This window comes from Equus przewalskii, chromosome 22, assembly GCF_037783145.1.
Source record: "Equus przewalskii isolate Varuska chromosome 22, EquPr2, whole genome shotgun sequence".
Lineage (NCBI taxonomy): Eukaryota > Metazoa > Chordata > Mammalia > Perissodactyla > Equidae > Equus > Equus przewalskii.
In genome coordinates, this window is record NC_091852.1 from 29,766,111 (window position 1) to 29,791,044 (window position 24,934).

Sequence of the window (24,934 nt, forward strand, 5' to 3'; positions counted from 1 at the left end):
ATCTTTTAGTTTTATATTTAAGAAAGCCACGATGCAGAGTGAGAAAGTCAGTTGTTCTAGATTGCAAGACTTCTAATTGAAAGGACCGGAGCCCTTCAGCTTCTCTCTGCAGCTGCTCTTTGAGAAAAGGAAATCATAAATATAGAGTTCCCCTTGGAATAAAGGTCCCTTTTAGTGAGGTTTTTCTGAGAGTAATTCCTTCTGTTGCTTGAGGAGACTTCTTGTTTGGCTTGAGTGTCTTGCTTTAGAGAAGGGGATCTCCCTCAGTTTACGTTGCTGGTGGAGTTAATTGTATTCATTGATGTCAGCTATGAACAAGCTCTTTCAGAAGTGATTCCTGCAGAACCCAATCTATTCTCTATGGTCTAATTTATTGGTTTTAAATTTTTCCAAACTATTGTGGTTTTGGTTTTTTTGGCATGATGTTTTTTCCCAAATAACATCTTACATGATACGCCTAATCATAAAACAGATGAAGTGGTGGAGTGAAGGGCCAGGAGTCCTGCCTCCTCTAAGCTTTGGACCCAGAGCCGCTTTACCATTGGATCCAACATTCTGCAAACTGTTGATCCAGGTGAATTTTAACTTGAGTATTTTTCTGTGAATTGTGATTATAAAAATGTTCACATTTGAACTCTCTTATACAAATTAAAGAACAAAATGGGGCTAATCAGAAGTCCAGACAAGGGTCGCTTTTCTCTTTTGCTAAAGATGCTATGATATGTACTTTTATTAAACATAGTTTGCTTCTTATTTTAGGTATGGTAGAGAGCATGTGCAAAGTATCAATTCTGGTTCCAGATGTAATTAGGTTCAAATCTACCAAATCTTTGACAAGCTCTTTACTCAGATTATGAGGGTCTCTTTTTCAAATCAAAAGCGGTAAAACAATTTGTCTGACAAGGAATCCTACATGGTTATAAATAATGAAATGTACGTAAAATGCCCAGCACAGTGAGTGCCCGTGTCTAGTCAGTATGCATAATGGTTACTCATGTTCTTTGTCCTAATAAATTGTGCAAGAGGATAGAATGCTATTTAGAAAAATATTGGGATAACCTTTACAAAAACAACTATCAGCTATGTTAGCTTGACAGAGTTTCTATTCATTTACTTCTTATTTCAATCAACATTTCTATACTCTGATCATAAGATATGCACCTAAGAAACAACGTAAGCAGAAGCAGAAGGAAACAGCACCCTCATGAAGATAGCGGTCCCGTGAGGGGAAAGGGGTATGGGTCAAATAATCACACAAACAAAGATAAAATTATAACTGGGACTGTGCTCTCAGATCAATAGAGACTGCTTGAGGAGATGACAATGTGAAGAATGCGTGGAAGTTAACTACTAAGAAGAAAAACAATCATAGCTACAATGACATAAGTAAGACACGTTAAAGCAGGTGCAGAAGAAATATGAATATAAAGCTTCCAGGTAAATGAGCACCTGAACAGGAATTCCACTCAGTACTCCAGCAGTAAAATAACTTGGAGTTCAGGAAATAGCATCATGCAATGAAAGTGATAGAAGATTGTGGGTTATATGAAGGCTGTCGCCTTAGGAAACCATACAATCAATTAGCTATTAGCACAAAGGTATTTCAAAGATGTTATTCTGTGGGTTAGTCTTAAAAGGGACAAGTATATAAAAGATGGATAGGACACTTGTCAGACACAGCTAGAAGGGATATTTAAGAAGGAGCCCTTGAGGATAGAATGGTGATGATTACTGACCTGGGGCTGTTGACCAGAGTCAGACAAAGCGATTGAAGAAAAGAACATTCCTGGGGGCAAGCACATCGTTGCTGGGAGCTGACAGAACACATGTCTTGGTTAATTGGAACTAGACATTTGGGGAATGAGGTGCTGTTAGGGCATCATTGCATATATTCAGTTCTGAATACTCTTCAAGATGAAGACAACTTGCTACCTACCACAAAATGCAATCCAGCTTGTAAGAGAATTTGGCCATTGGTTGGCCATGAGAATGGAAAAAAAACCAAACTTTATCTTCCTTATCTCTCTTTTGCATAGAATATGAATATTATTACTGTTAAGTATAAATAGTGTTGGTTGGTAAAAAGTTGAAAATATGAGAAATAAGTAGAAAATGCTCTAAGGTAGAATGCTATCTTAAAATGTTAAAAGAATGAAGTACATTTACTTACATTGCAATGTTAGCTTTTAATAAGTAGGATATAAAATTTTTGAGTAGTTTGAAATCGTCGACACAAAATGAATATACAAAATGATACAAAGTAAATATTACCAATAGTTAGCTGCCTCTCAGTGGTAGAAATACATGCGTTTACATACATACACACAGATGTACATAATTTTTCTTTTTTAACCATCTATGATTTTAAGCTTTTTCTACATTTGGAAGGTAATATTTTTCTTACTAGAAAAAAAGTAAAAAAATAACAAGAAATGATTACAATTATATTAAAAACAGTTTTCAAGGAGAAAGAAAAAACACTTAGAAATCTGAAATTATTTTTCTAAAATGACCTTATTACTAAAATTTAGTTACGTGACTAATTCAGTCAAAGCTAGACACGATTTCATCACAATTTCAAAATTTTCCGATGAACTCAAGGGAGCAATAACATTTGTGGGGATAATACTGAAATTGTTTACTTAGTTCATTCATGTGAAAATGTTTTTAAATATCCCTAAAATTGTTTGAATATTTGTTAAGGCATTTCACAAAATTTAACATGTGGAGTATGTCTGCAAAGATAATTGGCTCTTCACTTCTGCATGTCTTGTGTTGCTGATCTCTCTGTGTGAATACAGGTCATTTCCTAATTCACTGTAGGATATCAACCTTTCCACTTGAACATCTGCTATACAAAACATACGGATATCTCTGAGAATACCTGGGGTCCAGGTTTTTGCAGGTAAGTTTAGCCTTAACTTCTTACTACCACACTTCTGCCAAAAATCTAGCTAAAATAAATGCTACTAAATTAGGTAATCTGCAAAACAAGCTGTTATTTATTCTTTGCTCTACTTTGTGTCCCATCTTCACATAAATTTGATCAGGAGGATTTCACTTAGTTTTCTCTATATCTTCATTAACTTGGTTTACAGTAGGAATATGTTCAGTGGGTTAGAGTATGAGGCTTACGGGAGACAGAATTTGGCCTCCGTAATCTCTTCTCCTTGGTGTCTTGACTGTAGATATGTTAGGTTACATGGCAAAGGGACATTGCAGATGAAATTAAGGTTATAGACTTTAAGATAGAGAGATTATCCAGAATTACCTGGGTGGGTCCAATCTAACCCCTTGAGCCCCTAAAAGTAGAGAACCTTCTTCTCCAGCTCAGTCAATCAGAAAGATGTGGCAGAAAAAGGGGCAGAGTAGATGAGGCAAAAGGAGAGTTCAGAGAGATTCAAAGCATAAAAGGAACTGAACCAAGTAGCTGGCTTTGAAAATGTAGAAAGGGCCCAGAAAATGCAGGTGGCCTCTAGAAGCTGAGAATGACTCCTGGTTGAGAGCCAGTAAGGAAACAGGACCTCATTCTACAATCATGAGGAACTGAACTCTGTCACCAACCCGAATCAACTTGGAAATGGATTCTCCCCAAAGCCTCGAGAAGGAAATCCAGTTCTGACAAGACTTTGAATTCTGCCTTGAATACTCTATGCCGAGAAACCAGCTGAACCACACTACTCAGACTCGTGACCTACGAAACTCTGAGATAATACGTTCGTGTTGTGTCAAACCACTCAGTTTGTGGTAATTTTTTTATGCAGACAATAGAAAACCAATACAATGTTCTACCTCTGGTTTTATGTGAGGTCAGTATAAGAATGGTCAAATGAAGAACATGTACACATTTTCTAAAAATATAAAATCTTTAATTATCCCTGTGGAGGAAAATATTTCATATGGTCTTATTATATTTAACGATAGTAAAACCATTATCACTTATCTCACCATCCACAAAATGAAAAGGCAACCTGTGTAAGGGAAGAAAATATCTGCAAATCACATATTCAATAAGGAGTTTACAAGGAATTTACAAGGAATTCATACAACTCAATAGCAAAAACCCCACAAATAATCCAACTAAAAAATGGGCAAAAGATCTGAATACACATTTTTCCAAAGAAAATTTCCAAAATCTCTCTCTCTCTCCCTACCTCCATATGGCATCTCATCCTTTAGTGCATCTCCATATGGCTTGAGCTTCTCACATCATGCATGGTCTGGGGATTGTTGAACTGCTTGGGTGCGGGGGGTGGCTTATAGCTCTAAAAGTGAGTGTTTCAGGGGATCAAAGTAGAATTTGCAAGATTTCTTCTGACTAGCCCTTGGAACTCACAGTGTAGCACAGTAATTTCTGCCACATTCTGCTAGTTACAAGTGAGTCACAGGACCTGCCAAAATTCAAGTGGATAGTATGACATAAGGACATGAATACTGGTAGGTGTGGCCCTTTGGGGCTGTAGGAAGTCATTTTTAGAGAGTAGCAATCACAGATTCAATAAGGGGTATATCTGCAATGGCACTTACTACATTATTGTTTATATTATAGGAAAATAACAAAAAATGTTTCCAAGAGGAATGGTTGTTTGAATTATGTTATATATAAAGCATTACTTTGCATATTTTGAGACAATATTATGGATGAATACATAGATTTAATATTTAAATATCTGGGAGAATGTTTATATAGTTCTCTCTACATAAATATGAACACTATATCATTTTTCTTTTCTTTGTTATATCAGAATAGGTTTCTTTCATTTAGTTTAAAAATTTTCTATGATGAATTTGTAGAAAAATAAAAAGATGTTTCATAATTGAAGATATGCCATTCTTATTTGTGTCGTTTTTAAAAAGCCATTTAAAAGCCTCTAATTTATTCCTTGCTTCCTTTTAAAAATATACACTGCAATTTTAATATTTCTGTAAACTTATTGCAGTGCCTAGCACATCAATTAATACTTGATGAATAAATTAATATGACAGGAACAGAAGAATACACTCATATTTTCCTCTTCACTTGGTTTCCTGGATGTTCAGAAATAAATTTGTCTTTGATTCTAATAGAATTATCCTACGTAGTTGGAATATTTTCCCTCCACAGGTCTTTTAAACATTTTTTTTTTACTTTAGTTTAATTATCTAGTTCTTTATTAAATTCATATATATACTCAATTCAACAAAAGTACTAAGAAAAAATGGCTGACAGTCTTGCATGTTGCTGAAACCTTGCAGTCACTGAAGAAATAGAATTTATTGGTGTGAAATGGCAAATATCAAAAGAGAACATAATTATAAAGATGGAAAATGAGCTGTGTCAATCTTTTAGGAAAAAAAATCTTTATTTTAGAATCATCTCAATGAGTACAAATATACCAACATACATACACACACAAACTTATTTCAGTTAGATTTATGTTTTAAGTTTAGAGCTAATGACAAAGCAAGGTATGTCATATTCATTAAAATCTCTGATTATAGCTCAAGACTGAAATTAATTGCACTTGTTTGCTTATTTTTGGTGAAGAAGATTGACCCTGAGGTAACATCTGTTGCCAATCCTCTTCTTTTTTTGCTTGAGGAAGATTGTTCCTGGGCTAACATCTGCACCAATCTTCCTCTGTTTTGTATATGGGACACCACCACAGCATGGCTTGATGAGTGGTGTGTGGGTCTGCACCTGGGATCCAAATCTGCAAACCCCAGGCTGCTGAAGCAGAGTGTGTGAACCCAACCACTATGCCACCTGGCCAGCACATGAAATTAATTTCTTGTCTAAAGGTATGAACACCATTAATTCTTATTCCACTTCTATAAATACAGGGGAACTTGGGAAAATCACAAAAGCTTTCTTTCTTGACTACATTTTTCATTTCTTTAAAAAGTTGTTTAGAGTAGATAAACTATAGAATCCTTGTTGAATCTAAAAATTCTGTGATATCTAGAACTAATTGTTTCAATCAATCTTGCCATCTTCATTTTTTTAGTGCAATATATTTTTACTTGGAGCCTAAGTAAAAGCAATGTCAAGAAGATTTATTGTCCATCTCCCTTCAAATAAAACTTGGATGAGAATTATTATGAAGCATCACTATAGGATTTGGGAAAGAAATAAGGAAAAACAGATATAGGAACACATGTTATTACATTCCAAGTACTGTTTGGCCTTAAAAAGGTCCAGTAAACAAATACCATCCTCTAAATTTTATGTATGTGCTAATGTGTATGCATGCATGTGTGGTGCGTGTTTGTGTGTGTAAGACATAGAGAAAGAAGGAATCTGCTAAATAAAACAATATAAAATTTTCTGGTTGAGTTCACAGTTTTCCTCTTAAACATTTTATTTTTCAGGTGTAAAATTAATATTAATCTGGGAAGATGGCAGAGTATGAAACACCTGGAATCTCCCCCACCTACAACAATGGCACTGGCAGAATCTGTCTGACATAACTATTTTGGAAGTTTGCAGTCTATTGAAGTGTTGCAACATCCAGGGGACAGCCTGTGTAGTAAATGTTGTGAATTTTGCTCAATTTCAACTCTTAGCACATTAACAGCTACCCATCTCCCACTCCCAGCCCCATGACAGGCAGCCATGCATACATTCCAAGAACAGCTTGCATGCAGTTTGTGGTAGCCAGGGCTGGTAAAAACAACCCTGCCCTACAAATATTGGGAATCTGTGCTCTGTCCATTGATTGCTGCTTCTGATATCATAAGTGCAGACCAAGAGGAAGGTGGCCATTGTTGTTGCATGATCCTCATTTTTTCAAGCCTCTCCTCCTCTGGCCAAAGTGATTTCCAGGGGATTTCAAGGGCTAGCATCCTTCTCACCTTCATTTTTCTCTTTTATCCCTTTTGGGAGTCAAAGATTAAAGAATAATACATTGAAAAGAAACTGCGTATATTCACCACACATGGCCAGGGAAAGGTACAAGCTGAGAAGAGACCTCAAAGTACCTTAAGTTTATACCTTAGGATGATTCTCAGCACAGAGAAAGCCTACAACAATCTACCAAAAAAAAAAAAAAAGAAAAAAGAAAAAACAATTAAATCAGCAAACCCTGTGAAGGGGGGAGAATCTCATTTCTAGAGTTACCACATTATTAGATTCAAATGTCCAGTTCCCAACAAAAAGTCACAAAGTATACAAAGAAATGGAAAAGTATGGCCTCATTCAAAAAAAAAAAAACAAACAAATCAACAGAAACTGTTCCTGAAAAAGAACTGATGGCAGATCTACTAGATAATTTGAAATATCTATCTTAAAGATGTTCAAAGAGGTAAGAAAGATGTGGAAAAAGTAAAAAAAAAAAAATGAAAAAATGGAAATATCAATAAAGAGAGTAAATTAGAAAAAACTAAGGGAAATTCTGGAGCTAAAAAATAAAGTAACTGAAATAAAAAAAAATTCACTAGAGAGATTCAAAGGTAGATTAGAGCAAGATGAAGAATCAGTGAGCTTGAAGATAGGACAATGGAAATTATTATGTCTGAGCAACAGGAAGAAAAAAGATTGAAGAAAGTGAACAGAGCCTAAGGGACTTGTGGGACAGTATCAAGCAGCCCAACATATACATTATAGAAATTGCAGAGAAAGAAAAAAAGATAAAGGGATAGATTGACTATTTGAAGGAATAATAGCTAGAAAGGTCTAAGTTTGATGAAAGATTTGAATATAAACATCCAAGAACTTCAGCGACTCCAAATAAAATGAACTCAAAGAGACTCACACTGAAACACGTAATCAAACTTTTGAAAGAAAAAGACAAAGAGAAAATGTGGAAAGTAGTAAGAGAGAAGTGATTTGCCATATACAAATGATCCTCAATAAGATTATAAGCAGATTTCTCATCATAAACTGATTTTCTCATCAGAAAAGCAGGGGGCCAATATATTCAAAGTGCTAAAAGAAAAAAAAAATCTTTCAACCAAGAATCCTATATTTGGTAAAACTGTCCTTCAAAAATAAGAGAGAAATTAACACGTTCTCAGATAAACAAAACCTGAGAGAGTTTGTTATCATTAGACCTGCACTGCAAGAAATGCTAAAGGGAATCCTGTAGTTTCAAATGAAACAACACTAGACAGTAACTAAAGGTCAAATGAAGAAATAAAGAGCTCTGTAATGGTAAATATGTGGACAATTATAAAAACTATATTGTAACAATAGTATGTAAACCCAGTTTTTGCTTTTGTGATTTAACAGACGAAGACATTAAAACAAAAAACAGTTAGTCTGAAAGCTAGTAATATTATAACTTTGGTTTATAACTCCACATTTTGTTTTTTACATAATTTAAAAGACAAATTCATTTAAAAGATTTGTTAGCTTGTGATTTTGGGCATACAATGTATAAAGATGTACTTTTGTGACATCAACAATTGAAAGGAGATGGAGCTGTAAATGAGCAGAGTTTTTTTATGTTATTGAAGTTAAGCTGGTACAAATTCAAATTAGAGTGTTATAACTTTAGAATGTTAAATGTAATCACCATGGTAACCATAAAGAAAATAGCTATAGAATATACACAAATGGAAATGAGAAAGGAATTTAAATGATCCTCTACAAAAAGTCAACTAAACACAAAAGAAGAGAGTAATGCACAGACTGAGGGACAAAAGCTCTAAGACATATGGAAAACAAATAGAAAAATGACAGAGGTAAGCACCTCCTTATCAGTGATTAGTTTAAATGTTAATGGATTAAGCTCTCCAATCAAAAGACAAAGATTGACAGAAAGTAAAATAAGAAAGAAAAGAAAAACAAAAAAGTGATGATACAAGTATATGCTATGTACAAAATACTGTAAAAATAAAGAAAAATCTCATTTAAAATGGAGTCAAGGAGCCTGGAAAGGGAAGCTCTCATGCATGTACCATTGGTTGCCACCTCCATAACCAGCAAGAAGAAGGAAGAGAACAAGGTCTATTTGTCTAGAATTCTTTGTATAAAATTCTCTCAGTCTCATCTTTTTTTCTGTGATGATAAGAATGCTACTACCTTTCTTCTGTTACAAGGCAGGACATTTTTCACATGAGAATTTCATCTCCTGCTTTCAAGAAAAGGAAGGAAGATTTCTCCCTGCCCTGCAACAGTTCACTAACCACCACTTACAGCTAATAAGAAACTGCCACAAACTCAAACTCCTGTTCCTCTCCAATGAACTTTTATTCAAAACAACTTCCCCAATTTCCTCCTAAAACTTAATAAATGTTGACCTTCTTTTTGTATCTTTGGACTTGACTGTGGTGAACCATAGTTCACCATTTGCAACCAAATTGCAATTTCTGTGCTATTCCTGAATAAACTCTTATTTTCTTGAGCCTGCCTCAGTTTACTTCTTTATTTAGTTTGACAATATTCACTTTTGATTCGAAGACACATATCTGATAAGGGTTTGATATTCAGAACGTATAGAGAATTCTTGAAACTCACTAACAAAAAACAAACCACTCAATTCAAAAATGGGCAAAGGACTTGGATAGACATTTCTCCAAAGAAAATATGTAAGTGGCTAATAAGCAAATGAAAAGATGCTCAACATTGCTAATTGCTAGGGAAACGCAAATCAAAACTACAATAAGGCTTCATGAGTGAATTCTACCAAACATTAAAATAAGAGTTAATTTCTACCCTTCTCAAATTATTCCAAAAATTTGAAGAGGAACGAATGCTTCCAAACTCGTTCTATGAGACAGGTATTACCCTTATAGCAAAACCAGACAAAGATATTACCAAAAAAAATAAAAGAAAGAAATTATAGGTCAATATTCCTGATGAACATCAGTGTAAAAATGCTTAACAAAATATTAGCAAACCAAATTCAACAATATATTAAAATGATTTACACCATGATAAAGTGGGATTTATCCCAGGTATGCAAGGATGGTTCAATATCTGTAAACCAATCAACATGATACACCACATTAAAAAACTGAAGGATAAAAATCATATGATCATCTCAATAGATGCAGAAAAGCATTTGACAAAATTCAGCATCAATTTATGATAAAATTTTCAAGAAAGTGAGTAGAGAGAGAACATACCTCAATATAATTAAAAAGTCATACATGACAAACCCACAGCTAACATCAGACTCAATGGTGGAAAGCTGAAAGCATTTCCTCTAAGATCAGGAACAAGACAAGGGTGCTCACTCTTGCCACTGTTATTCAAAATAGTATTCAATGTATAGAAAAAGAAATAAAAAGCACTCAAATTGGAAAGGCAGAAGTAAAACTGTTACTATTTGCAGATGACATGATAATATATATAGAAAACCCTGAAGACTCCACCCAAAAAAATTAGGACTAATAAATGAATTCAGTAAATTCATAGGATACAAACTCAATATACAGATATCTGTTGCACTTTTATACACTAATTAAGAACAAGAAAGAGAATTTAAGAAAATAATCCCATTTACAATTGCATCAAAATGAATAAAATACCTAGGAATAAATTGAAGCAAGGTGGTGGAAGACCTTCATCCTGAAAAGTATAAGACGTTAATGAAAGAAATTGAAGACAACACAAATAAATGGGAAGATATTCCAAGCTCATGGATTAGAAGAATTAATATTGTTGAAATGTCCATACTACCCAAAGTAATCTACAGATTCAATGTAATCCCCATGAAAACACCAATGGCATTTATAAAAGAACTGGAACAAATAGTCCTAAAATTTGTGTAGAACCAAAAAAAACCCTAAACAGGCAAAGCAATATTGAGAAAGAAGAACAAAGCTTGGGTATCATGCTCCCTGCCTTCAACCTATACTACAAGGCTATAGTAAACAAAACTATATGGTACCGGCACAGAAATAGATGCGTAGATCAATGGCATAGAAGAGAAAGGCCAGAAATAAACCCATGCTTATATGGTCAATTAATCTACGACAAACTAGAGAAGAATATACAATAGGGAAAAGACAGTTTCTTCAATAAATGGTGTTGGGAAAACTGGACAGCTACATACAAAAGAATGGAACTGGATCACTTTCTTACACCACGTACAAAAATAAACTCAAAATGGATTAAAGACATAAAATATAAAGACAAAAATATAAGACGTATAACTCCTTGAAGAAAACGTAGGCTGTCACCTCCTTGATATTGGTCTTAGCAATATTTTTCTGGATCTGTCTCCTCTGGCAAAGGTAACAAAAGCAAAAATTTAAAAATGGGACTTCATCAAACTAGAAAGTTTTACACTGTGAAGGAAACCATTATGAAAACAAAAAGGCAACCTACTGAACAGAAGAAGATATTTGTAAGTGATATATCTAATAAGAGGTTAATATCCAAATATAAAAATAACTCTTACAACTCAATATCAAAAAAACAAACAATTAATTTGAATAAACATTTTTCCAAGGATGATTTGCAGATGGCCAACAGACACATGAAAAGATGCTAAATATCAGTAATCATCAGGGAAATGCAAATCAAAACCATAATGAGATATCACCTTGTACATGTCAGAATGGCTATTATCAAAAAGACAGGAAATAAGTATTGGCAAGGATGAGAAGAAAAGTGCACCTTCATACACTAGGACTGTAAATTGGTGCAGCCATTATGGAGGTTCCTCAAAAAATTAAAAATAGAACCACCATATGATCCAGCAATTCCACTTCTGGATATTTAGCCAAAGAAATCAAAAACACTAACTGGAAAAGAAACATGCACTTTGTGTTCATTGCAACATAATATATATAATGGAATATTACTCAACCATAAAAAAGAATGAAATCTTGCGGTTTGTGACAACATGGATGGACCTAGAGGGTATTATACTAAGTGAAATAAGTCAGACAGAGAAAGACACATATCATATGATTTCACTTATATGTGGAATCCAGAAAACAAAACAAACGGACAAACAAAAAAAAACAGGAACAAATTCATAGATACAAAGAATAAACAGTTGGTCACCAGAGGGGGGAGGTGGAGGGATGGGCAAAATAGATTAAGAAGATTAAGAGGTACAAGCTTCCAGTTATAAAACAACTCACATGAGGATATAATGTACAGCATAGGGAATATAGTCAATAATATTTCAGTAACTTTGTATGGTGGGGACAGGTGGTTACTACAGACTTGCTATGGTGATCACTTTGTAATGTATAGAAATGTCACGTCACTATGTTGTATACCCGGAACTAATATAATATTGTATGTCAACTATACTTCAATAAAAAACAGTAGATAATATAATCCAGATATCCATGTACATGGATAGAGTTCACCAAAGGCAAGAATAAGGATGAGTATACTGCTGTCAATTCCACCAGGTTGTCAATGCCCAACTCTTCCTTCAGGCTATCTCATATAACCTAAGTGACAGTACACTTTCAGATATACCAACCAGCGTCAACTCAACTATTAAATATTAGTAAAGCTTATTTTTTCTATATAAAGTTTTAATATTTTCTTCCCTCCCATAGTGGATACTCTAGCACACTCCACTTTGGAAATCACTGTCTCAAACAAAAATAAAATTTTTTTCTCACATAATAAGATAAAAACACAACCCCCCCCCCCCCACAAAACTACAATGATATACCACCTCACACCCATTAGAAGAGTTACTATGTAAAGAAAAAGAAAACAGAAAATAATTGAGTGAGGATGTGGAGACATTGGTAACTTTGTGCATTGTTGGTGGGCAAGTAAAACGGTACAGAAGCTATGGATAATAGTATTGTGGTTTCTCAAAAAATTAAAAATAGAATTACTATATGACCCAGCAATTCCACTTCTGAGTATATACCCAAAAGAACTGAAAGCTGTGTGTCACAGAGATCTTTGTACACCTATGTTCATAGAAGCATTATTCACAGTATGTGGAAGCAATCCAAGTGTTCATTGATAGATGAATGGATAAGCAAAATGTGGATAGACATACAATGAAATATTATTCAGCCTTAAAAAGGAAGGAAATAAATAAATTGAATAAAAATTACAAAAAACCCCACAAACTCCTAGGAAAAGAGGTCAGATTTGTGGTTATTATGGGGAGTGGATTGGATGAAGGTAGTCAAAAGGCACAAACTTCCAGTTATAAGACAAGTCAGTACAGCAGATGTAATATACAACATGGTGACTATAGTTAACACTACTGTATGATACACATGAAAGTTGTTAAGAGTAGATTCTAAGAGTTCTCATCATCAGGAAAAAGTATATATATATATCACAGTATCTATATGAGATGATGGATGTTAAGTAAATTTATTGTGGTAATTATTTCATGATATATGGAAGACAAATCATTAGGCTGTACGACCTAAACTTACACAGTGCTGTTTGTCAATTATATATCAATAAAAGTAGAAAACAAAAAGAAAGAAAAAAAAGGAAGGCAATTCTGACATGTGCTGTAACATGGATAAACCTTAGGACATTGTGTAAGTGAAATAAGTCAGTCACAAGAAGATAAATACTGTATAATTCCACTTATATGAGGTACGTAAGAGTAGTCAAAACCATAGGGACAGAACAGAATGGTGGTTTCCAGGTGGCAGGAGAAGGTGGGAATGGGGTATTGTTTCATGAGTCTAGAGTTTCAGTTTTAAAATATGAAAAGAGTTCTGGAGCTAGATGGCAAGGATAGCAGTATTTAATACCACTAACCTGTACACTGAAAAATGGTTAAGAAGGTGAATTCTATATTATACATATTTTACCACAACAAAAATAAAATGGGGAAAAGTCACTGAAATACATTGAATGTGCATTTCTCATGGAAGGAAGGTGTATTTACGATTGTAAAATCTCTATTACAAAAACTCAAGTTAATTTTGGCAAAAACAGAAATACAAATGTAAATATTCTTTCCAAAAAATTAGTATTAACAACATTTCACTAATGGTTCATTCATTTGAAAATGGAAATAAAATTACATGCATTACATTCTACATGAAGGTGGCTCTCCCTAGAATTTCATAGAGTACAATGTCTCCTGTAACTTCTATTCCATCTATAGTCTTATATACGTATGTATAATTTTTTTGCTATTACTTCCTTTCTTTAATTTTGGTTTTTTTTTACATAGCAATAAACTGCCTGTTCATGTTTGATTATTTTTGAGTAGCTGACTGGTGTTCAAGTGCCTGTTATATAACTAGCAGAGCGTAAAATTATTACGCTTTTGTCCTTTAATTGGCCAAAGCTGCAACATCTGTCATTTTTGCGAGAATCAAATTTTGGCTTCAAAAGCAGCATGAAAAGTCTGGCATAGCCACATCAGTATCACTTCAGTTTAATCTTCTGCCCATCCCCCTTCTTTTTTGCTCCTCACCTTCCCACCTCCTCACAAAATTCGCATCTCCCCCTCCTCACAAATTTCCCTTTCCTCTTATTGGACCCACTACTGAATCCCGTCTGGCTATTGATTCTGCTGAGCGTGCCAGCTCGGTATTGCAAGGTCATTCATAATTGCAGCTAGAAATTTTGCATCCCTTCTCTATCATTTTTTCTTTCCCCAAAGAGTAAAATGTTCTGTCAAGTAACCACACTGACACGCTGTGAACGAGAATTAAATCAGTAATAAAAACATTATGATCATTAAAAAGGATGTGACATTAGGAACCGCACAGAACCTTTCTGGACCTTTTGTTTTTGTGTTCCATTTCAGCCTCCATGGAGTCCTTCTGGGATACTCACTCTGGATTTAAATTCTGCCCAAATAGATAAGGTCTGAGGCAAAATAAAAAATGAAGGCAAGGTATTGTAAAAGTGTGAACCTAAAATGTCTTCCCTGCTTGATAAAATCCCTTTAGGGTATTGTAATGTTAGTATTATTTTTCTCCCCCTTTCTCCTATCAACTGGAGAGGCAATTTCACTTTCTGCTATTATAGCACCATATCTTCTAGTCACATTGACACTAGAATAACAAACACAGCACCATGCCCTTTCTTTTGTCCCCATCCTTTATCAAAGTTCACCAATAGGCATACTTCCTAACTAAAAAAGTAGCAAGAACAATCCCATATTCCTTCTGCTTCCTCTGAGATGCACAGCAGCATGTGCAAAATTGACCACACTATGGAGCCAAAGATGGCACAAAAATTTTATTCTTTAGTATCAAAAAATGTATGAGCCAAGAAAAAGGAAAGAAAAGGTAATTTTGGATTAATGTAAATAGCTCCCCCTGAAAAAAACTCTATCATAACAGCCTCATTATTTATTCCCTTAACTTGATTTAATTTAATAGTCAAGACCACTGATTTTTCTGAGGCATAATTTCCTTATTTTTACTTTGGAGAGTGGAAGTATAAAAATAAGGTAAAATACGTGAAAGTCTGCAAAGTATATAGTACAAAATTTAGTTGTAAAAATCAAGCTGTGCATATAGAAATCAATACATAAAATTGATTTAAAGATAATAAAAGAACTGATGGAGGAATGGCATATTAGCTTTTTGCACATCAACTCCCATCATTAATAACTATGAAATACAAAATGCATGTCTTTCAAAATCAGAGTTACACCAAAACATCCAGGGCTTGAGGTGTGAGAATCACAAAGAGAAGAATATTGAAGCAGATCCGAATTATTCAATGTTTTCCCTTACAAGGCATGTACCATTTTTGAAAGTAGCAACCAGAGGAGAAGCTAATAATCCAAGCAGAAAATGATAGCTGTAGCTGGTAAATAGAGGTTAATTTTTCTTAATGTCATTGAGCAGGAAGACAAAATTTGAGTTTCTGGGCTACCAAGTCAGTCAGTCCATGAAGGACAATATGTTAGAGTGCAAGAAAGCTCTTTGAAGTGAGCCTAATGTTGAAGGCACTTTTTAAGGTCAAGGCATTTACTGATTTCTAAGTAGTGCTGCTATGATAGATTTAACACGAGAGAAAGGGCTAGCTGGTGATCTAGGAGGCTGATGAGAGCTTTCAGGAGTTTCACAGTGCTGAGGAGAAAAAGAATGTGCTTCACAGCCCATCATGCATTGGAGGTCTTGATAAGCACCACACACACACACACACACACACACACACACACACAGAGGCTCTCACACAGTGCTGCAAAATAAGAGTAAGAGCAAACTGGAAATAGACCAGCCCTCACAAATGATAGAATAACTGTTTGACCAAACTCAATTTCAAAGTGAAATAAACGAATCTGTTCCTATTCTAACAAGATGACATAACAATATTTCAAGAGGAAGTTAACTGTATTTGGAGTCTCAGCTTATTTCTAATTTGTTTTCATATAAGATGACCAGTAATAATTTTTAAAAAATGACCAGGATGCCAGAAGACAAAATCAAATGAATAAAAATGAGGAAAACCAAACAAACAATAGGATCGACACAGAGGTGATCCAAAAATTATAGCTATCAGACAAAAAAGTAGATGAAAAGGGATATTTTCACTTAAAAAGGTGAAAACTATAAAATAGCTATTAAATGGAAATTATAAAACTCGAATACTACAACAACTAGCATTCAGACCACACTAGAAGACTTAGCAAATTAGATGTAAAAGAAGGGGATCGCTGAATCAATAGAAAATATCCAGATGGAAAATATCCAGATGCAGAGAAGAAGGTTCAAAATGTACTTACAAGAACATGACATATAAGGAAAAATGGTGAGAAGTCCTGACATAAGTGTAAATGGAGAAAAGGAAGTATGGAGAAGAAACACCATTAGAAAATGCATTGGCCCAAAATTTTCTAAACTGATGAAAGAAGAAAATCCCCAGATTCAGGAATTCATCAACACAGATGAGATAAGATAGATCCAAAGAAAGCCACTGCTAGAACCATCAGAGTAAAGCTGTAAAAACGAAAGACAAAGAGAAAACTATAAAAGCATCAAGAGAGGACCAAAAGGCACATTATCTGCAAAAGAGCAAAGTGATTCCAACAGATGAATTCACCATCAAAATGATGGCAGCCTGGAGATAATAAAATTATATGATCAATGTGCTGAGAGAAAATAACTCCCAGGCTAGCATTCTACATCAAATGAAATTACCCTTCAAAATTAAACCATAATTAAAAAATTAATAGATTATATTTTAAGCATATATGAACTGAAAGAGACCTTTAGTTGTTCTTCTGGGAAAAAAATTATAAGCAAGGACATACACAAAGGAATTAAACGCAAGGAAAATGATATATGTAAGAAAATATAAATGAGAATTTGCTGCATTAAGTAGCAACACTATCTTGTCAAATTTAAAATATGAATAGAGGAAAAATAAATGAAAATAATTATACAACAGGAGAAAGCAGATAGAAATAGTGTTCTAAGTTCCTTATGCCATCCAAAAATTAGTAAAATGAGTATTTTATGTATAAATCAACTAAGGAAGAGAAAGAAATATCTAGGATGACCACTAAAGTACAGTAAAATAAAAATAAAGTATACCTAATAAAGAAGAAAACCAGGGATAATTGAAAAAAGAAAAACATGGTTAAGCCAAAAATAGTCAACTTAAGAGAGAGAAAAAGGACATAGAAATAAGTCAGACAAAGATTATAGATTTAAACTAAAATAAATCAATTACTACATTAAATAGAAATTTAAAAAACATTCCAGTTTAAAGAAAACTTTTGCCAGCCTATATTTAGAAAAGAAACTCTATGATGATAATTAAAAGGGAACATCTTAAAAATAAGAACAGAAAAAATTTGAAAGTAAAAGTGTAGAATAAGTTATACCACACGTAAATTAACAGAAAATACCTTGTAAAATTATATCAATGTCAGACAAATTAAATGTTAAAACAAAATCATTATAAGACATTATGAGGTATATTTCATAAAGATAAAAATATCCTAAGTGTGTATATATATATACAGCAATTTTAATTTTGTGTACTCCTATAAACATATAAAATATACAAATCAAAACTTTACTAGATCAGGAGAAATAGAAAAATCAGTAACGATGACACAGATTTGAACATATTTTTCTTGGTAACTTATGGAAAAGCTATCAAATATCATTAAGGAGATGGGAGATTAGAAAAATTTCACTAAAAGTTTCAACTGAATTGTCATGTAGGAAACACTGCACAAAGCAACTGTAGAATCTACTTTCTCTTCATGTTCATGTGGAACAAATGTCCAAATGGACCACAGTTTAGGGCCTAAAGTTAATCTCATCAAATTTCAAAAGTCTAAAGACATACAGAGAATTGTGTCTCTCTACTCTTGAAATAACATAAAAATAACATAAAAATAAGTGAGAAAATGTTAACAAGAAAATCTCTAAATATTAGAAAATTAAGCAATGCAAACATAAATAATCTATGGATTGAAGAATCAGTATCAATTAGAATTAGACAGTATTTTTAATTGAATGATAGTAAAAATATGTTTCTCAAAACTTGCAATGTTCCAAATGCAGTGTTAGAGGGAAATTTATATCCTTACTCAAATTTACACACACACAAAAATGGCTGAATACCAATGACCTGTGTATTTATCTCAAGAATCAAAGGAATTAGAATATAGGGAATAACAACTGGACCAGAACAACAAAGAACACCCCCTACTCCTAATATGAGCCTAACAGCGAAGTCTTAGGATGGGGAGGGGCAGGAGCATGAAGAAAGACCACATCTGGTTGGTTTTAGGAGACAAAACAACAGGAGGCTAAAAGTTGGTGGTGGAGGACTAAAACTGAGAAAACCCTCTGATGCCAAAGTCCCTACGCTACACAGAAAGAGCTGGAAGCCCACCACTGGAGGAATTTGAGGATTGGGATCACTGACGTTAACTATAGTCAAAGTAAAAACAAAACCCAACTTTATCCCTTGCCTAGATTATCTCAACTCCCACTTTAATGACCTGAGAGAAGAAGAGGCATGCTCATTTCAAGATGTAGATCCTATTTACTTCAGACTTTACTATTTTATACATAATGCTCAGCCTTTGATACAAAATAACATAATTAACTTAATTTTTGTGATATATACAACAAAAGAAGGGAAAAAGTACCCTAAAACATTGTGAAGAAACAAAGCAATCAAAGGAATCTGACTCAGAGATGAACCACAACCCACTATCAGATAATGACCTCAAAATAGCCATATTTTTTATGTTAAAGGATCTGATGGAAAAGGTGGGGGACATGCATTAATAGATGAGGAATATTAACAGATTAATGCAAACTATAAGAATCACAAGGAAAGGCCTAGGGAAAAAACCCTAATATCAGAAGAGTCTTTTGATTGAATCATAGCAGACTTAAAATGACCCTCAATTCTCCACTGGGGGCTCAGAGTTGGACTTCTTTCATGATGGCTCAAAGGGAGAGTATTCCATGAGCTCTGGGCTAAAGCTGCAGGACTTCCTATTACCTAGCATCCACTACATTCCGTTAATCTAACAAGTCACTAAATTCATTCCAGATTTGTAGGAGAGGGGACAGGATACATGCTACTTCAATGGAAGGAGTAGTACAGATTTTTAAGTTATTTTTAATCTCTCATTATGAATTCCACATCCCCTCATCCACATTCATTGGTTAAAACCAATCAGAGGCATTATTAGCAATTTAAAATATTCAAATGTAAATAAATTTAGAGGGAAAATACATGTAAACTATAAGGTTAAACAGAAAGAAAAGGCAAGTAAAAGGAAATAATATTTCCATCACCCTTTTCTCTAATTTAGACTCTAATGGAAGTTCATGGAATAGTTAATATACGAGGCCAAGAACCTGTTTCACTCATTACTTAACTAAAATTTTTAACTTATTTATTGACATTTAACTCTAAGTTATTTAATTCATGCCATAATTTCTTAATTAATTTATTATTTTAAGATAAAATGTTAATCTTAAAAACATATATTTTACTATTTTATATTATCTAAGGGTTTTCACACAATCTCCTTTTTATCTTCATTATACTAAAACAAAAGGTAAAGTAAAAGCAAATTCAAGCAACAAGTTATTTCTTTTGTGGCAAAACCCGAACTAACCTATTTGTTTGTGTTTGTGAGGAAGATTGTTGCTGAGCTAACATCTGTTGCCAATCCTCCTCATTTTGCTTGAGGAAGATTATTGCTAACCTAACATCTGTGCCAATCTTCCTCTGTTTTATGTTGGATGCCACCACAGCAAGGCTTGATGAGTGGTGCTAGGTCTGTGCCCAGGATCCAAACCTGTGAACCTGGCCTGCATAAGTGGAGCACACGAACTTCACCCCTACACCACTGGGCCAGCCCCCTAATCTAACTGATTTTATATCCCCGGGGTTTAATGAATTATCTGAACAGTTTAGTATTGTAGGGTTGCCTTGTTGGAATGAAATGTTAAGAAAAATGTTTAAGTTTTAAACAGTTAAAGCAGTTATGTTAGAATCTTCCAGAATAAGCCTATGTATAGTACTTCATGCTTTTATATTTAAACTCTCCTCTTTTTATTGCCAATAAAAACAGAAATGTTGAGAAGACAGAGTGTGAGCCCATAAGCCAAATGTTGACAAGAATGACATTTTTACTCTGATTCTATTTTTATTACTTAAATGGTTTCTCCCAAAAGTCATGAAAAAGCATTGTGATTCATATTTATGACTGATTCTGAATCTACAGAAATGAAATAACTTTGCCATTTTGTACAGATTTAGACATGAAAAAAATTTTGAATAATTTTTTTCAAGTATGATGTATAGAACATTTTGTTTGTTGCTTTAAAATGTATTTTAATTTGACTAAGAATTTTTAAAAGTCCAGGCTTTAAAATGTATTTTAATTTGACTAAGAATTTTTAAAAGTCCAGAGAATTAATTTGATCACTTTGAATATTTTAATCAGAAATGCCATCTAGAGCAGTCAATTAGCAATATCATTTATTTATCAAACTTGGGAATGTTTTAATTTGGGTCTCATTGGTATCAGATACACTGAAAACTTTATGTATGACTTGAATTATAATTGTAAGAATTAGTTGAGATCTACAAGTTTAATTTTCTGCCTTTATTTATAATATTGCTTTTGGTTGGTTAGGAAAGCAATTATTTGTCTTTATTCATTTAGCAAACTTAATAAATTGTCACATGAGTAAAATTTGGTTGGTGTTGGTCTGACATTGAACTCCAATTAGCAATTTATTGTAAGGTATGCTCAAAAACCCCAAGATGACATTTAGTAATACTTCAGTACCTTTTCCAGTGATGGAATATAGTACTGGCCTATAATTCATGTCGTAGTTTTACTATCTAAAATGTGTCTAGGTACTTTGATCAATAAACCATCTTCTAAAGTGTATACAAGGTACCTCCAGGTCGTTGCAATGAAACATACTGTGAACCTGTCCACGTCTATATTTTCTGGGTCATTATTTTCAGTTTTCAATCTTAGTTTACTTCATTTCAGAGTTTGACACATCAGTTTCTCGAACATATTCTGAAAAGTATTTTTATCAGGAAAATCCTATCATCTTCAGAAAAGCACAAGTATGGTCAAAGGTTTAAGGAAAAGTTTGATGTTAAAAGAATAGGTAGATCTTGTGACTTCAGTTTAAATTACAGCATATGCAATCTTTGTTAATGTTCTTTTATATTTAAATCAAAGCATTTATTTCACATGAAATTTAGAAATGTTAATTACTAACACATTTAAGAGAAATAAAATGTAATTATTTCTTGCCCTACTGCACAAAGATTTGTTAAACGAAAGGCCCTGTTAATTTAAAAGCTATTACAAGTTATGATTAATCTTAATAGTTATAATACTTATGGAGAATAAATTGCTTAAACCTTTAATTAAAAGTTGAATAATCATTAAAACTATGTAATTTGGAAAAGAAAGGGTCTTGAGTTCAAACACTTTTCTAATTTAATACTAAATCTACTTAAAATTTAGATATATTACAATAACTTTCAGAATACTGATTTTGAACTATCAGTTTGAGAGATGCTTACATGATACATTTTTCTCCACTTTGATACTAAAGCACAACACAATAAATATTGTTGTCAACTAATGGGTAACATCACTGTCATCCGTGAACTTTGCTCTTTTAAAACAGCAATTGCCAAAGCATAATCTCATTCGAACTAGACACATTTCCTAATTCTTGATGGATTCTTAATATGCTGTCTTTGGACAGGTTGCAAGTTAGGAAGAAACAATTATGCATAAGGAAATTAAAGCAAGAAAAAGACTAGTAGTTATGATGTAGTAACATATTAAAACGGAATGCAGTACCGATCAGAACTTTAAAGCTAACACGCTGAACTAAGGCTCTCTATAACTATGTATGAATGTATGTTTATACTAGGAAACACAGAAAACAAAACAGCGTGCAGAAAATATGCTGCCCCTTGGCTTTAAATTTTACACTAACTGCGGCCAGGAAAAAGAATCAGTTAACAATAATGGCAATATAATTCACAGAGGTCTGTCCACTTTGAAGAGAAACAGTTATTTCCTTCAGAAGAAAATGGTGCCTTAGTATTTACTACACACACACCCCCACATGCAGAATACTTTTTTCATTCTCCATTCCATGAGAATTAATTTTAACATTTGGCCCTCAAGAAATAAAAAGGAAGTGGAAGTGTACATTCTAGCATGGGGCTTTTTCTTCTTCCTGAGAAGGTATTTTACTGGGAAGTTGAAAGCTATGTCCTATTTGAGAAAGGATGTAGGATTGTAGTTGAAATCTGTAGGTTTGGATGCTTACGATACTCAAGGTAAACAACCACTCAAGTGCCCACGTGTGGCTACCTCTTCACTTAACCGGATTTCAGCAATTAGGAATATTTGAATGATCCAGTAACTACCACCTCTTAGATCCAGAACTAAAAGCAAAGTTCAATATCATTATTGAAAAATTCAGGACATTCAAACAACCAAGCAAGGACCAAGCACTATATATTCACAAATATTTCCAAATCTTGGTTTCAGTTGGCTGTTTTTTCCTGTGTTATTGGGATGATAATTTGGTATTCTATTCACAAATTTGTTCTTGACCTCTGCGAATTCTCATTTTACCTGAGAATTTATAAAATTCTTACTTCAGAAATCTGTATGAAGAACTTGCAGTCTGGTCAAAGTTTTAGGGAGAAAAATATATCTGAGTAAATAAAATGCCGGTAAATTCCAAACTTTAAAAAAAACCCAAATAGTCATTTCAAATGTTATTTGTAACTAATTGTATGAGAATTTGGAAAGAAGATCTCTATTGACGCAATTTATAAATGGTACTTCTATTACAAATTTAACCATAAGGATCATTTTAACTCCTAATGTGATGGAAATAGTTATACTTATTCCCAGATTGCTTTTAGTTCTCAATCTCAGCCCATCTTGGTTTTGAACCCTGTGAGGGAACTAGGTAGTGAAACCAAAAAATAAACAAACAAAGTGGAGTGGTGCACAGGGAGCAGTTCTGGCAGCTTCCTTAAGAGATGGGTAGGAAGGTAGATACAGGAACAGAGATATGGAGGCTGCAGAAAATAGAGGTTCTGAAAAGCTTGTGACTACCGAGGAGTAATTTATGAACTTACGGCTTTCAGGTAGTCAATAACTTCACGATTTGAGTATAGTATCTCCTAAAAGTTTAAATTAACCTCTTGTTAAGATGAACCAATTAACCGATTATATTATATAAGAGGCCGTCTGATAGGAACTTCATAAGAAATAAACAATATAAGAGAGAACTTTGAATTTTCAGGAATGAAGGAAGAACAATGAAGTGGTAAATATAACACAAATTTTTGTCCTAGGTTTTTTTTTTAATATGTACAACTGTTTAAAGCAATAATAATAGCATTACCTGTTTTTTCAATATATGGTATATAACATACATACAAACTATAAATCAAAGGTTGGTGAGAGGGATAAATGAGTTTACAAAGTTGGTGTTTTCTGGATTTTACACAAAGTGGTTCAATACTAACATTAGGTAGATTGTGAAAGGAGAGATCTATATATAACAAATAAGTTTAAAAAATACAAAGATATATATATATAAAAGCCAGTAAATAAATGAAATTAAAAAAGAAAGAGAAAATAAAACATAATTTAAATAATGCAAAAGAATTCAGGAAAAGGAAACAAATTCATAACACAAAGAGGACAACCAAAATAGCTATTGAAAGTAATAACAAAATAATAGAGTTAAATCCAGACATATTAATAATTATGTGAAATATTAATGGTCTAAACACTTCTAAGAAGAAGCAGAGGTGGACAAATTTGAAACAAATGATCATGAAAACACAACATGTCAAAGTTTGTATGGTGAAGCTAAAACAGGGCTTAAAGGGCATATGTTAAAAAAAGAAAAATATCTAAAATTAGTGACCAATGCCTCCTAGAAAAAGCATAGCCTGGTAAACCCAAATAAGTAGAAAGAAGGAAATACATTTAAGAAATAATGTTAATAAAATAGAAAATAGACAGATAATAGACAAAACCAAATCCTGGTTCTTTGAAACCATCAACAAAACTGATTGTTCAGCAAAAAGAAAAAGTGCAAATCAACATTATCAGCAATAAATAGATGTCACCACAGATCCTATAGATGTTAAAAGGATAATAAGAGAGTACATAAATAATTTTCCGACAAAAAATTTAATAAATTAGGTGACATGGATGTTTTGTGAGAAATACAATTTAACAAAATCGAGACAAGAAGAAATAGAAATTATGAAGGTCCCTATTTCTATTACAGAAATTTAAAGTTATCAACATTCCCCAAAACAAATCTCTTCTATATTTTATTACTGGCAGTGTTATCAAAGAATAAATAACACCACTCTTACAAAAAATGTTTTAGAAAATAGAAGGAGAAGAATCACTCTACAACTCATTTTATTAGGCAAGCATAACCCTAACATCAAAACTTGACAAGGACGTCACAGAAAAGCAAAAGCATAGACCAATATTTTTCATGAATATGGATGTAAAATTCTTTAACAAAATATTAACAAGTTGACTCCAACATTACA

The 24,934-nt window shown here is 33.3% G+C and overlaps 1 long non-coding RNA gene across 1 annotated transcript; it reads left to right on the forward strand.

The window, feature by feature from the left end:
- Window positions 1-8,530: 8,530 nt before the first annotated feature.
- LOC139078606 (uncharacterized) lies at window positions 8,531-9,326 on the forward strand. Its single transcript, XR_011531620.1, has 2 exons — window positions 8,531-8,664; window positions 9,022-9,326. It is a non-coding gene; the product is annotated as an uncharacterized lncRNA (long non-coding RNA).
- Window positions 9,327-24,934: the final 15,608 nt, after the last annotated feature.